The following is a 12,548-nucleotide window of genomic DNA, read 5'->3' as shown; positions in this document are numbered from 1 at the left end:
TTCTTTCTTTTTCTGTATTACGGAAGCGCTTAGAGAAGATACGTATCGAAAGATGTATTATTTGCGTAATGCACTGCTGGCCAATATCTTAAGGCCAATGATCATAAAAAAGATTGCATTTTGCGTTTTTAGACTCAACCACTTATTTGAGTAGAGCTTCGAAAGATGAAAATAAGAAAAGGGAAAATAAAAATAAAACCTTCTTTAGCATTTAGTAGGGAAAATGTGAACACTATGAAATTAGCCATACTGAAACGAAGCGTTAATCGGTAAACACGTAACGAAATTTAGTTACTTGTGTTCAAGCATTAGCGTTGTCAACATCTCCCACTGACATCTCCTGTGTTACATTGGGTAAAAACGTGGCAAAGGCTCAAAAGTTGACAGAGTTTGAACGTGGCAGAATTGTCGAACTGCAAAAGCAAGGTCTCTCTCAACGTGCCATTGCTGATGAGATTGGGCGAAGTAAAATTTCACGTGGTTGGCCCAAGAAAATTTCGCCGGCGTTGAGCAGGAGGATTCGAAGGTTGTCCGGCAAGACACCAACTCATCGTCGAACCAAGTTAAGGCACTTACGGACGCAGAATGAAACTCAAGGACAATAAGACGGCATCTACGCAAGAAAGGCTTTAAAACCGTTAACGTCTTCAAAGGCCACACCTTCTACCGCACCACGAAACAGCTCGGTTAAACTTTGCTGAGAAGCACCGAACATGGGACGTAGAAAAGTGGACGAAGATTTTGTTTTCTGATGAGAAACAATTTAACCTGGATGGTCCAGTTGGCTTCCAACGTTACTGGCACGATAAGGATATCCCATCGGAGACATTTTCTACACGACACAGTGGAGGAGGTACCATCATGATCTGGGGTGCTTCTTCTTCTATGGAACAATGGAGCTTCAGTTATACAGGGGCGTCAAACAGCAGCTGGCTACATTGGTATGTAGAGAGAATCTTTAATGACTGAAGGCCCTTGCTTGTGTGTAAATGACTAGATCTTTCAGCAGGACAACGCTGCAATCCACAATGCCCGCAGGACAAAGGATTTTTTTCATGGCGAATAACGTGATTTTTTTGGAAATTTGCCAAATTATTTATTAATATTCGTCTTTTTCATATCGAAGCCACGTCCTGCTAGCTGCTGTGTCCACCAAAAGGAATCAAACCTCAAATCTTAGCGGTGTAAATCAGTAGACTTACAGGTGTCCCAGCAGAGGACTCATTAACAAGGTCAGTAACGAGTCTCATTTCTAGTGAGGGGTTTTAAATTTTATTTAGATATTTGGACAGTTCAGGGTGTTTAATATAAAAGAGAAACAATGTATGAGGACTGCAATATTTACGAACACTTAATTGTTCATGTTGTTTGCTTTTGGTATGTGTTTCTAGTCTGTAGGAACTGATGACATAGAGCTTAGTGTTAAAGTGTGGTTATCGATTGTTTTTACGCAAAACAAAAGATATTTGGGTTCGCTCTCTCTCTTACTCTTAGTGTTTGGGTATATAAATTTGTATACCCAAGAGGGTCAGGTACACTAGATCTCTTCTTTCTTTCTTTTCATTGTTAGAGTGGACTTATTAATATATTTAAAGCAAATACATGATGACAAGAGTGATTATCATAATTCAGACCCTTTTCTGGGCAATGTCCATGTATATTATACTATCAGATTTTTTAAGTCTAGAACATAGGTAGCCTGTTTTATTTTAGCACTAGTATTTTTTGTTTATATTTATTTTTATATTGCTTTTTTATTATAATTATTATTTTTTAATACTTAATTTTAGCTTAATGACCTAATGTATAAGTTATAATGTATAAGGGAGAGGTGTTTAGGACTTTCTTCATTATATATGCAATATCCGTCTAGTTCGCATAACAGCTCATGTTTTCTCCAATTTTTATCGGAATATTTTATTGTACTATATAGAAGTCAATGTGGTATTGTTTGTGTATTTGTGCACGAACTTTGAGGAAGTGGTTTTTGGTACTCTGTATGCTGTTGTAATTAATGTATTCTGTAACGATTGTAGTTTGGTTTGCAGTTGTTTTTTACTTACATTAGTCCATGCAGGAGCTGCATAGTCTACTACTGGTCTTATATATGTTTTGTATATTTTAAGGATGTTTTCAGGTGTTGTTCCATAATTGTTACCAGTTAGACTCCTAGCATAGTTTTAGCTTTTATGCTATTTACATGTTTTGTCCAGGTAAGTTTAGAATTATATGCTAATCCTAAAAATTTTGTAGATATAGCACTCTGGAGAAGCTCTCCATTCATGTAAATCTGTGGTTGTATTTTTTGATGTTTCGTTGATTTTGAGATATGTGGGTGTTTAATTTCTTAGAAGTATTTGAATTTCGCGTAAAACTACACGAGGGCTACATGTGCTAGCCGTCCCTAATTTAGCAGTATAAAACTAGAGGAAGGGCAGCTAGTCATCACTACCCACCGTCAACCTTTGAGCTACTCTTGGCCAACGAAAAGTGGGATTGATCGTAAAATTATAATGTCCACACGGTTGAAAGGGTTAGCATATTTGGTGTGACAAGGAGTCGAACCCACGACCCTCAGATTACGAGTAGAGCGCTCTAACCACCTGGCCATGCCAGGCCCGACTCTAAATATATTTAGTTCTTTACTAATCTTACTATAATGGACGCAGTGTGTATATCACTATCTATGTAGGTAACTAAAACTCCTACACCATTTATTAAATGGCACCAGAAAAAAAAATTCTTAAAAATTTCACACTTTGGATATTTAAGATTCAGACAATTAGAAAAATAACTGTGGCACGTGCAACAACCATTTCTTTAAATCAAAAAGAGTGTGATTTCATTAGAATTATATGGGAGGGTTTGATTAGATCTTTATTGTTGTAATTGTTAAATGTAGTAATGAGAAAATGGGGTTCTTAAAAAACTTTTTTTTCAATAAAAGCACCGCTTTCAATTTATAAAACTTTGCAATTTATATTATCAAAAGTTATGAATATTTTGAGGTCTGTACATTGAATGTTTTCGATACATAAATTGCATATGACCAAAGAGCATAATCTGAGCATTTTCCCATGCATTCCTTTCCACAAAAAATTATTTCTTTGAAAATGTTCGTTTTTTCTCATTTTGTTTTTCATGTAATGCTACGATTGGTAATAACAGTACAACAGACGTTTCTGCTAGTCTCTGATAATGTTTAAAATAAGCAAACTATTGTTTCATGAGATCTTTAGTAGGTAAAGTATAATTTTAAAAGCGATTATTTCAACGTATAGTACTTCAGTGTCTCGCTGGTGTTTGTCTTCGTAAATACGCTAGTTTATTAGGTTTTGATCTTCCGTTAATAAATATTCCAAATGTGTATTAAGCCTGAAATTTTCGAGATGCTTTCGTAATACTTTAAGCCTGAAGGAACATATTAAATAAATTCAAAGGAATTTGACGTGAATGAGGTAAAAATATTGCGCTCGCACACTTTACATGGAACTTGTAAACGTTTTGAGTTATATTTCATTGGTGCATAAACATCTTCATAATATTTTACCTCATTTGATGTAATAAAGCTAATAATTCACACACATTACCAATAAAATGTGCCTTCATGTTTCTTGAACATACTGGTAAATGATATGCTTCATATTTTGTTTGTTCTTAGTTAAGCACAGAGGTTTATCTGTGCTCTGCCCATCACAGGTATCGAAATCCGGCTTCTATCGTTTAAGTCCGCTGACATACCACTCTGCCACTAGTGGGGCATACTCTTCTTATTTTAGGACTATAGATGCCTTGCTTATCTAGATAGTTAAGCATAGTTGTTCGCAGAGAGAGACGGGGTACATACCCCCTGGAAAATGAGAAACATAATTGTTTTTTCGTTCAACAGATGTACAAGACTTTCTTTTTATTATTCAATTCACAATTTTTCACTACTTTGCCCGTACCCGGAAAAATTTCTGCGGACGACAATTGGGTTAAGAACAATTTTTCTTCTAAGCGACTTTCGAAGTATTTGAGATAATAAAGACAATACCGGACACACCACTGTCACAAAGCACCCACAAAGAAATCTATTGGTTATAATCAAAACAAAAGGTGCTTCATTTTTGGATAAAAATTTTATTCCGTAATTATTAAAATATATTACTTTTTTATTTATTTATAATCCAAACATTAAAATAATTGTTTAAAGTGAATTTAGACTTGTGTCTTTATTTGTATTTATTATTATTTTTAGTATTTTCCTTGAATTTACAAGGGTGAAATAAAATTTACTGGAATGTTGAAACATAGTAACATTTCTTTGGGAATTGTTGTAGGGCAGCTGTTACTACTGTGTCAGTTATAATATTCATAGTTTCGTAAAGATTCTTCAAAATACGATGAAAATAAAGTTGATTATATAGAATTGAGGAGGAAAAAATATATACAGGAATTACACAAGCAGTTAGCGAACTTGGATTCATAGACAGCTCCATGGGTATTAATGTACCGTTTACTTGTGCAGTTTTTGATTAATATTCTTTAAGGACCATGCGTGGGATAGTGTTTAGCCTGACAGGGTTGCAAATAGGAAGGGTCTAAGCTTGTAGCCCATTGTATGTTGTTGAATGCTTTCATGCTTATAACCGCAGGAGGGCTATCCAGTCACATCCAATCCCGTCTTAAGAGTTGCCATAAGGCGGTGGGTATTATTTGCTGGTTTTCCTTCATCTGCTCGAGAGTTGAAAACTAAGAACGGCTATGCCTGAGACTTAGGGTCTTTGACCTGGCAGTATAGTCCACGAGTTGCATATGGTACTTTCAGGTTGTAAACACCAAATAACTTAAAAACGAACATACAGAATGCATTTATTTTATATAGAGGTATTTACGCTTCTTGAATTGTTCTAATATGGTTATATTATCACTATTATGTTGTCTAGAAGAGACACTTTGGAACTTCATACAGTTCAGAAATACAATAATAAAACGATCAGTTTATTTTTCTATTTTAATTTTCAACACATACATATAACGTACAGTGACAAGAGCTTTGTTTGGTGTAAATAAAGTTAGACTAATGTCGACATGTTGCGAGATTCATCTTCTAATGTTTGGGTACAATATGACACTTAGAGTAACTTCTGCTCGATTTCATACAAGGTAACAGAAGACACTCGAAATGTCCTTCTATACCACAGACGAGACATCTGAAACCACAAAAACTGTTGTATACTGTTTCATTGATGTAATCGCTGAATCTATAATTTCAGATTTGTAACATATATAACAAAATTTCACTATTGACTAAAAGCACGTTATAACCATATGTTTGTTAAGATCTTAAAATTACCCCTGACGCAAAGTGTCATAATTAATAGCTCATATTGAATAAATTAAATACTAACAACTGATGATTAAGTACTATTTGTAATTAGAAAGTACGTTATTTGCCAAAATTGATGAACCTATAAATAATAAAAAAAGATTATGAAACGCCAGAACCGTAAACAAAAAGGCCAATGTTGTATTTTTTTATGTTAAAAAATAATCTTTATTATAAACTTAATCATATACGTAAGAAGTTTGAAAAGAACGAAAAAATAAACGTTTCTTTTAAAGGAACACCATTAACTGAAATATAAACTTTGATAAAGTAGCATACAATAAACAAATGTAACTAGTTTTAGATTTGCCGGGAATGAAATATTAACGTGTGACTTAACGTTGATTTTATAAAGCTCCATCTAATCAACTAAAGATTTTTTCTTTGAAACGATTTACCATTTATCAAGAAGGTCTAGCTAGTAACAGAGGTTACAGCAAATCAAGGGGAAACTCCAGCGTATGTGACAAACAACTGAAACAATCCGATACCAAATTGTCCTTGATGTTTTAATTTGGTCTTAAAACAGGCATCAAATAAAGGTATGTACTTATAATAAATTTGTATTACAAATTGTACATTTTTAGGCATCTTAAAAAAACTACGATAAATATATATACACACACACACTCATAAACAGATGGCAGGCATACAGAGTTAAAAATAAAATAATGATAAAACTTTATCAGAACATCCAGTAAAATAAACAGTTTAAACTGATACCTAAAATTCACTTAATCGATTATTATTCAGATTTTGCTTAAAATAAAATGTTGATTTTTATTATTTAAAAAATACATCATTACGTAAAGTAATTTTTTCTTCTGCCTTCTTTTGTACAACAATTATATTCTTCAAAGAAGGCTTAACTACTATGCTATTTCTAAAAAATGAAAAATAAGGAATGTATCACATTTACAAAAATATAAATACTTCATCTATAATCTCTAAACATAGAATATATAGGGCTTTGTTTAAAGTTTCAGTATGTTAGAACAATAGGTTTCATTTGTCACTAAATAAATAACCACTGCCTGGAACAAAAACATGTGCTGTTCGGTTTAAACTCCATTCGCACGCATGCCTTCTTTAGGCCTCCAGAATATTAAACCAATAAATATCAGATTTTCCTAATTAGGATTTTTGTTAGCTATTTGTTAACATCTGCCTATTATATCACAAGGATGTAACAAGACGATAGATAGAAAATCGAATTTCAATGCTAGAATTATGCAAAAACAGTCTAAAGTGACTTTAAAACATAAATTATAGAGTCTTCAAAAACACACTTTACGAATTATTGAAGAAAAGGTTGTATATTTCTACAACATTGACTACAAACTACACATTTACATTTACAAATGGAAGACTAGATTTCACCTTAATGCTTCTCTCTCTGGCGTCTACACTTTAATATTTTTCTACGTTTCGTAATTTTAGTTTGATCGAATTCATTTTCTTCACAACACGTGTGATAATTCATTTTATTTGCAGTTCAAATATAATGGTTTCGGGCAAACGAGAATAATATTAAAACGCCATTACATTCAAAAGAAATTAAATACTTAAAAAGTAAATATATTGTAATCTTATAATTTATTTCAAAGTTAAAAATAAATACAGGTAATTTCAAAAAAGAATGCGATATTGTTGTTTTTTTTAATAAGAATCAATTGGTTTGAAATACTGCCGTTTTAAAGACCAACAAGAATTATCGTGAAGATTTTTTTTACTTTGTTTAAAATAAAATATTCTCCGAACCAGTTTATGAAAAACAAAACAAACAATAACATATATTTCAGATCAGTAGAGTTTGACATTATTTAAATCATTCATAAATGCAAGAATGAAAAGAAATAAACCTGGGTTTCAATGAACGTCACTTTGATACAGCTTTAGTAATTGTTTTCAATTTCATTTTTCTTGTTTATTTCCGCATGTGAATATTCGGAACTATCAGAGGTTCGAGGAGGATGTTTAGCTTTCTTCTTCAGTTGGTGACGCTTAAGCTCTTCTTGGAACGCTAAGAGACCTAGCTGAGCGTGAGATGCCTCATTAAGAGCACGAGATCGTAAACATGCCCTGTACTGTTCCACTGCAAGATTTGGATCACAAGATTTTTCGTGCCAGATGTGAAAAATTCCCGGATCAGTTGCGCGGATCACAGTCAAAGAACTTCTGACATACTTCCGGTAGAGCATGACGTCTTCACCACCCCAACCAATTATCTCTTCGTCGAAGCCTTTAATATTTATGAAATCACTTCGATATTGACACGTCATTCCAAAGCCAAAGTCTCGCCAAAATCCCGTATCACGTGAGATTACTAACTGGTCATTTTCCGGAGGAATATCTTTGCCTTGCAAGGAATAGACAATATTAGGATTATACAAGCTAAAGACAATTGGATAATAAACCTTTTTACCTGGAGATGTGTTAAGTCTACAACGTTCTAGAAACTTATCCGAAAAAACAACATCTACATCACACATGAATAGAATGACGTCATCTCGGTTCCAGTAATGTGCCCCTACTTGAAGCCCTTTGCCTCTAGAAAATGTTTCATTTAAAGTTAGTAATTTGATATTTCGAAAGTGATTCTCCCGTGATACTTTGGTGAGAATTATCCTCACGTCTTGAAGACCAGCGTCTCCGAAGTAAACAACAGTTAAAAAAACTCGCTTGTCTAACTGTATTCCTACCTTCACAAACTTCTCCATAAAACTACGAAACGTATCGATTCTTCCCGACAATGGTAATATCAAGTTGACCATCTCTTTGGAGGTGTGGATCAATTCTTTTGAAATCATCTGCACTGGACCAAATGGACGCATCAACGTGACTTTGCGATAGGAACGGGTGCTATTTTTCTCCTTGAAATACAGCTCGTACTGCGAACCAGTGGTAGGTTCATTCATGAACATACCCTCTACAAAATCATCCACCGTGGAGCGATCTTTCCCACGTCGTTCCTTGTTTATATTCTCTAAAGAACGGACAAATATTTCCAACAGATCTTTCCTCCTGGACCCTATCGGCTTCTCCACAACGCGCTTACCTAGCCCCAATTCCACTGGATAAACTCGGCTAAAAGTAAAATGATTAAATGGAACAACTTCGTATTCGTTATTCAATGGAATGCCATACTTAAGTTCAGCATTGTTCAGCTGCTTTTGAATGTAATCGACGCATCGTTTTTCTTGAATATTAGGATCTTTGGTTGACTTGCTAATCACAATAACTGGGTTTACACCGCCTTCAAATTCAGCCAATTTCCTTTGGAGATCTTGGATTTTTTTCTGCAGTTCTCCTATCTCTCGTTCATGATCTTCCTTCTGTTGGCGTAACAAATCTAGGTACTGACCCGAGAAACCCATTCCAGATTCTTGAGAAGGTATCAAACCTATATTTTCTGCTGCATCAAACTCCTCTTCCAGTTTCAATCCACATCGACTGATAAACACCAAGGATGCTAAGGACAAACCAAACAGAAGCAGCAGAATCCTTTTCAACATTCTCATCATGAATGATGTTGATACGTTTCACGATATAAAAGTAAAGTGAATGATTCGACATGATTTAGAACGTTTTTCTTCTCTCTTTCTAAAATATTTAACGCCATCACTTCAATTTTTGTTCACGTCTTTAGTAGAAAAGTTGTTCAAGATGAAGGAATACCATTGAATCTGAAAATAAAGCACATAGTTTTATTGTAATATTCAGCACCAACTTAAGCATCAGTTGTTAGAATACTTTTATAAAATTTAAAATGCTAATGAAAGGTATAAATCATTGTAAGAATTCCTACACAAATGTTTTTCCTGAAAATATTTAATTATATACATCTTACGATTAATTTAAATGCACTAGGAAAAAAACAAAAATAAATAAAACAATGGAATATTTAGAAAAATAAGGACAAAAGCGCAGTATTTCCTATCGTTGCATTTTTACATTATAAAGTTTGCTTACTGAGATCTCACGAGAAAACTCCATTAAGTGATTAAAATAGTTTTACACTCTTTTCGCGCGATCGTGGTTATACGCAGCGGGTGTTTGAGAGTAGAGTTGTTTGGTATTCGCGCTTCGCATTTTCTTAGCTTCTACTTTCCAAATATCGATCCGGCTGATGCCTTGAGGTTCAAAAGCACGTGTTTAATGAAAGTGCATGCTTGAGTGGCAGGCAAAAATGATAAAACTCGCACATCCACCTTACATTTCTAGGATACAAACACTTTGCTGCAGATCCTTTTAGCGCCTCAAGAAGTATATTGGGACCAAAATTTAGGAATGACGTTATTTAATCAGAATAAGAAATTTAAACTTTAATGAATAAATCATAACGGTTGTTATTGTAGCTAAGCAACGAGTCGTTCACAAAACGTGTAAACCTTAAACAAATATTTTGTTCTTTTCGCCATTTTTTTAAATTGCGTAAGCTATATTTAAAAATACATATATTTAAATATCTTGAATATTTCTTTATGTAATAATAGGAATTCTGGCGCTTCCAAACACTGCGTAAAATTCTATAAAACAAACTTCTATTTCTTGGAAAATACATAAAAGTGCAAATTTTCATAACTTTTATATGATTTAGTGGAAACAGTTTGAAAAGGAAAATGTAACCATATTTACTTAACAAATCTTTAAATCGCAAAAACTAACTTATTTTTGATCAAAAGATTCTAAATAATTATTTCAAAATTTCATCGATCCAAACGAAAACCTTGGGAAGGGAATAACTAAGCCCTGTCTAGATTAATAATATAGGGAAGGGAATAACTAAACCCTGTCTAGATTAATAATATATGGAAGGGAATAACTAAGCCCTGTCTAGATTAATAATATAGGGAAGGGAATAACTAAGCCCTGTCTAGATTAATAATATAGGGAAGGGAATAACTAAGCCCTGTCTAGATTAATAATATAGGGAAGGGAATAACTAAACCCTGTCTAGATTAATAATATATGGAAGGGAATAACTAAGCCCTGTCTCGATTAATAATATAGCCTCAATCACTTAATTGGAAAAATTTAAGATAAAAGTAGAAAACTCAGTTGGAGAAAAAAAATAGAATAGTAATGTGCTTTCTGCAATGTGTTCTGTTGGAATTGAATCTCGAGTTTTAAAGTTATAAGCCGTAAATCTTTCCTCTAAACCACCGGGAACAAGTAATAAAGAATTCTTTGATAGATTGTTTAGGCAGAGTATTCATGACACCGTTCATTCTACAAAGTTTCATCAAGTAATCAAGAAATTTGCTTAGAGCATTCTCTACCGTTAAAACAGCCATATTACTTAATTTGTTTCTTCATGAAAATGAAACCATTAGTAGTTTTAGTTGTGTTTTGTAAATAGTGATTTCATAATTACCGTGCTTTACAGCTAGTCCGCGATTTATAAATGTTCTTTCTGTGGTATATAAATATTTTATTGTCTTTAAAACAGTTATGATCATAGATACTTCTTTTGGTGATACCGATAAAAAATCTAATAAATACTTTTAGTGGTTCTTAACCCATCTAAGTAGATGCTTAGTCATGGTGTCAGAAAAACTCGTAGGTTTAAGAAGTCTTGACATACAATGATAAAAACCTTATAACCCCAGCGATTTCGAAAGGTAGACCTTTCTTCTTCAGGGGCAAACTGGAAATGTAGATGCTTATGATATTTTTAGTGGCCCTGAACCCGTATTAGTAGATGTTTATAATAATTTTAGTGGTCCTAAACTCGTATTAGTAGATGTTTATAATAATTTTAGTGGTCCTGAACTCGTATTAGTAGATGTTTATAATAATTTTAGTGGTCCTGAACTCGTATTAGTAGATGTTTATAATAATTTTAGTGGTCCTGAACTCGTATTAGTAGATCTCCTTTTTAGTTTTCCTGTATATAAAATGTGATAATTTTTAGAACCTCATACTTTGATCAGGATTCGATAACACAAACCCCCGCTAGTAACTACTGGAAAAAGCCATTGATGAACCAACAATAAGTGTTGTTTGGGAGACTGATTAAAATTGAGCATGACCAAAATATTGTATCTGCTTGCACGTGTAAGTTTAATTTTAAAAGGCTATTAAGCTCAACTGTAGCGATGAGTTCGTGGTAGTATGGTTTTTACAATGTTGTACTATTTAAACCCTAATAAGGAGGATTTGAACAGCTTAGTTGACAAACACACATACTTCTATAATGCAGGATTTACTTTAATATGCAAAGAAAAGAAGGTTGTGAAAAGTATTTATCTTATTACAATTATTTCTCCATTATTTGTTAAGAAGGAACAGGGAAGACACTGGACCTTGTATGTTTTTTAGGCTAAACTACTCAGTTAGGAAATAATTTCACACCCACATTTGTATGAATTATTAAAACTTAGATTTACTAGTAAGAAGCTTATAATTAGTAGAAAAATATCCTGTAATTCAGCCACCAGTAGTTTGCGGTTAACATTTCGATGGACATGTATAAATCCGGTACTTAAAGTAGGTTTTATAGTTTTTAAGATATAGTATAGAGTTCGTTATTCTGACATTTTGTATAAAATATGACATTCTCAGAAAAGGGCCAATACTGGGAGTATTAGGAGTATTTCATAATAGAATATTTAAGGTGGTTATTATTTTACTTCATGAATTTTTAGAACTTTAAGATGGTAGATAACATTCAGTAGAAATATTTTAATGGTGGCTTTATTTTTCTTTACTTTAATGTTTCTCTTGAACGGTAATTGCCTTCCCACAATTGGCTGCAGACAGTGAAAGGTAGTAAGAGTTGATAAATTGTGGGTAAAAGCCTCAACTCTGCATCCATCCTTAATTAATTTTCCACGACTGATAATTGGTTTCTCATCTGGTTTTTGGATGTTGTCTGATAGATAGGATATCCCCAAATTTTGTTTTTTTACCACAGACAAATTCAGTCATAACCTTTGAGTTGCGACTGGAACATGCCATGAATTTTTATAGAAAGTTTGAATATTTCTTTCACACAATATTTCAAGCTTTGAAAGCAATATACGTAGTATTATTCCGCAGTGAATATATATTTATATACAAAATTCTTTTTAATACATCTGTTTTTCAGCTAAACTAAACCTGTAGATTAAAGAAAGAAGGGAAATCACAGAATAATCCGGTAATCTTAACTTACTGAAACTAGTAAGTCTTT

At 33.2% G+C, this 12,548-nt stretch overlaps 1 pseudogene across 2 annotated transcripts in view; it reads right to left on the bottom strand.

Annotated features, from left to right (window-relative positions):
* Positions 1 to 4,965: 4,965 nt before the first annotated feature.
* The window catches only part of LOC143255899 (chondroitin sulfate N-acetylgalactosaminyltransferase 2 pseudogene), a 42,876-nt pseudogene continuing 35,293 nt past the window's right edge, over positions 4,966 to 12,548 (bottom strand). For both annotated transcript variants that reach the window (XR_013030912.1, XR_013030913.1), the window contains one exon: positions 4,966 to 9,057. The product of XR_013030912.1 is annotated as a chondroitin sulfate N-acetylgalactosaminyltransferase 2 pseudogene, transcript variant X1 (transcript). The remainder of the gene's footprint in view (positions 9,058 to 12,548) is intronic.

This window comes from Tachypleus tridentatus, chromosome 7, assembly GCF_004210375.1.
Source record: "Tachypleus tridentatus isolate NWPU-2018 chromosome 7, ASM421037v1, whole genome shotgun sequence".
NCBI lineage: Eukaryota > Metazoa > Arthropoda > Merostomata > Xiphosura > Limulidae > Tachypleus > Tachypleus tridentatus.
This window is presented reverse-complemented; position numbering and strand designations above follow the sequence as displayed.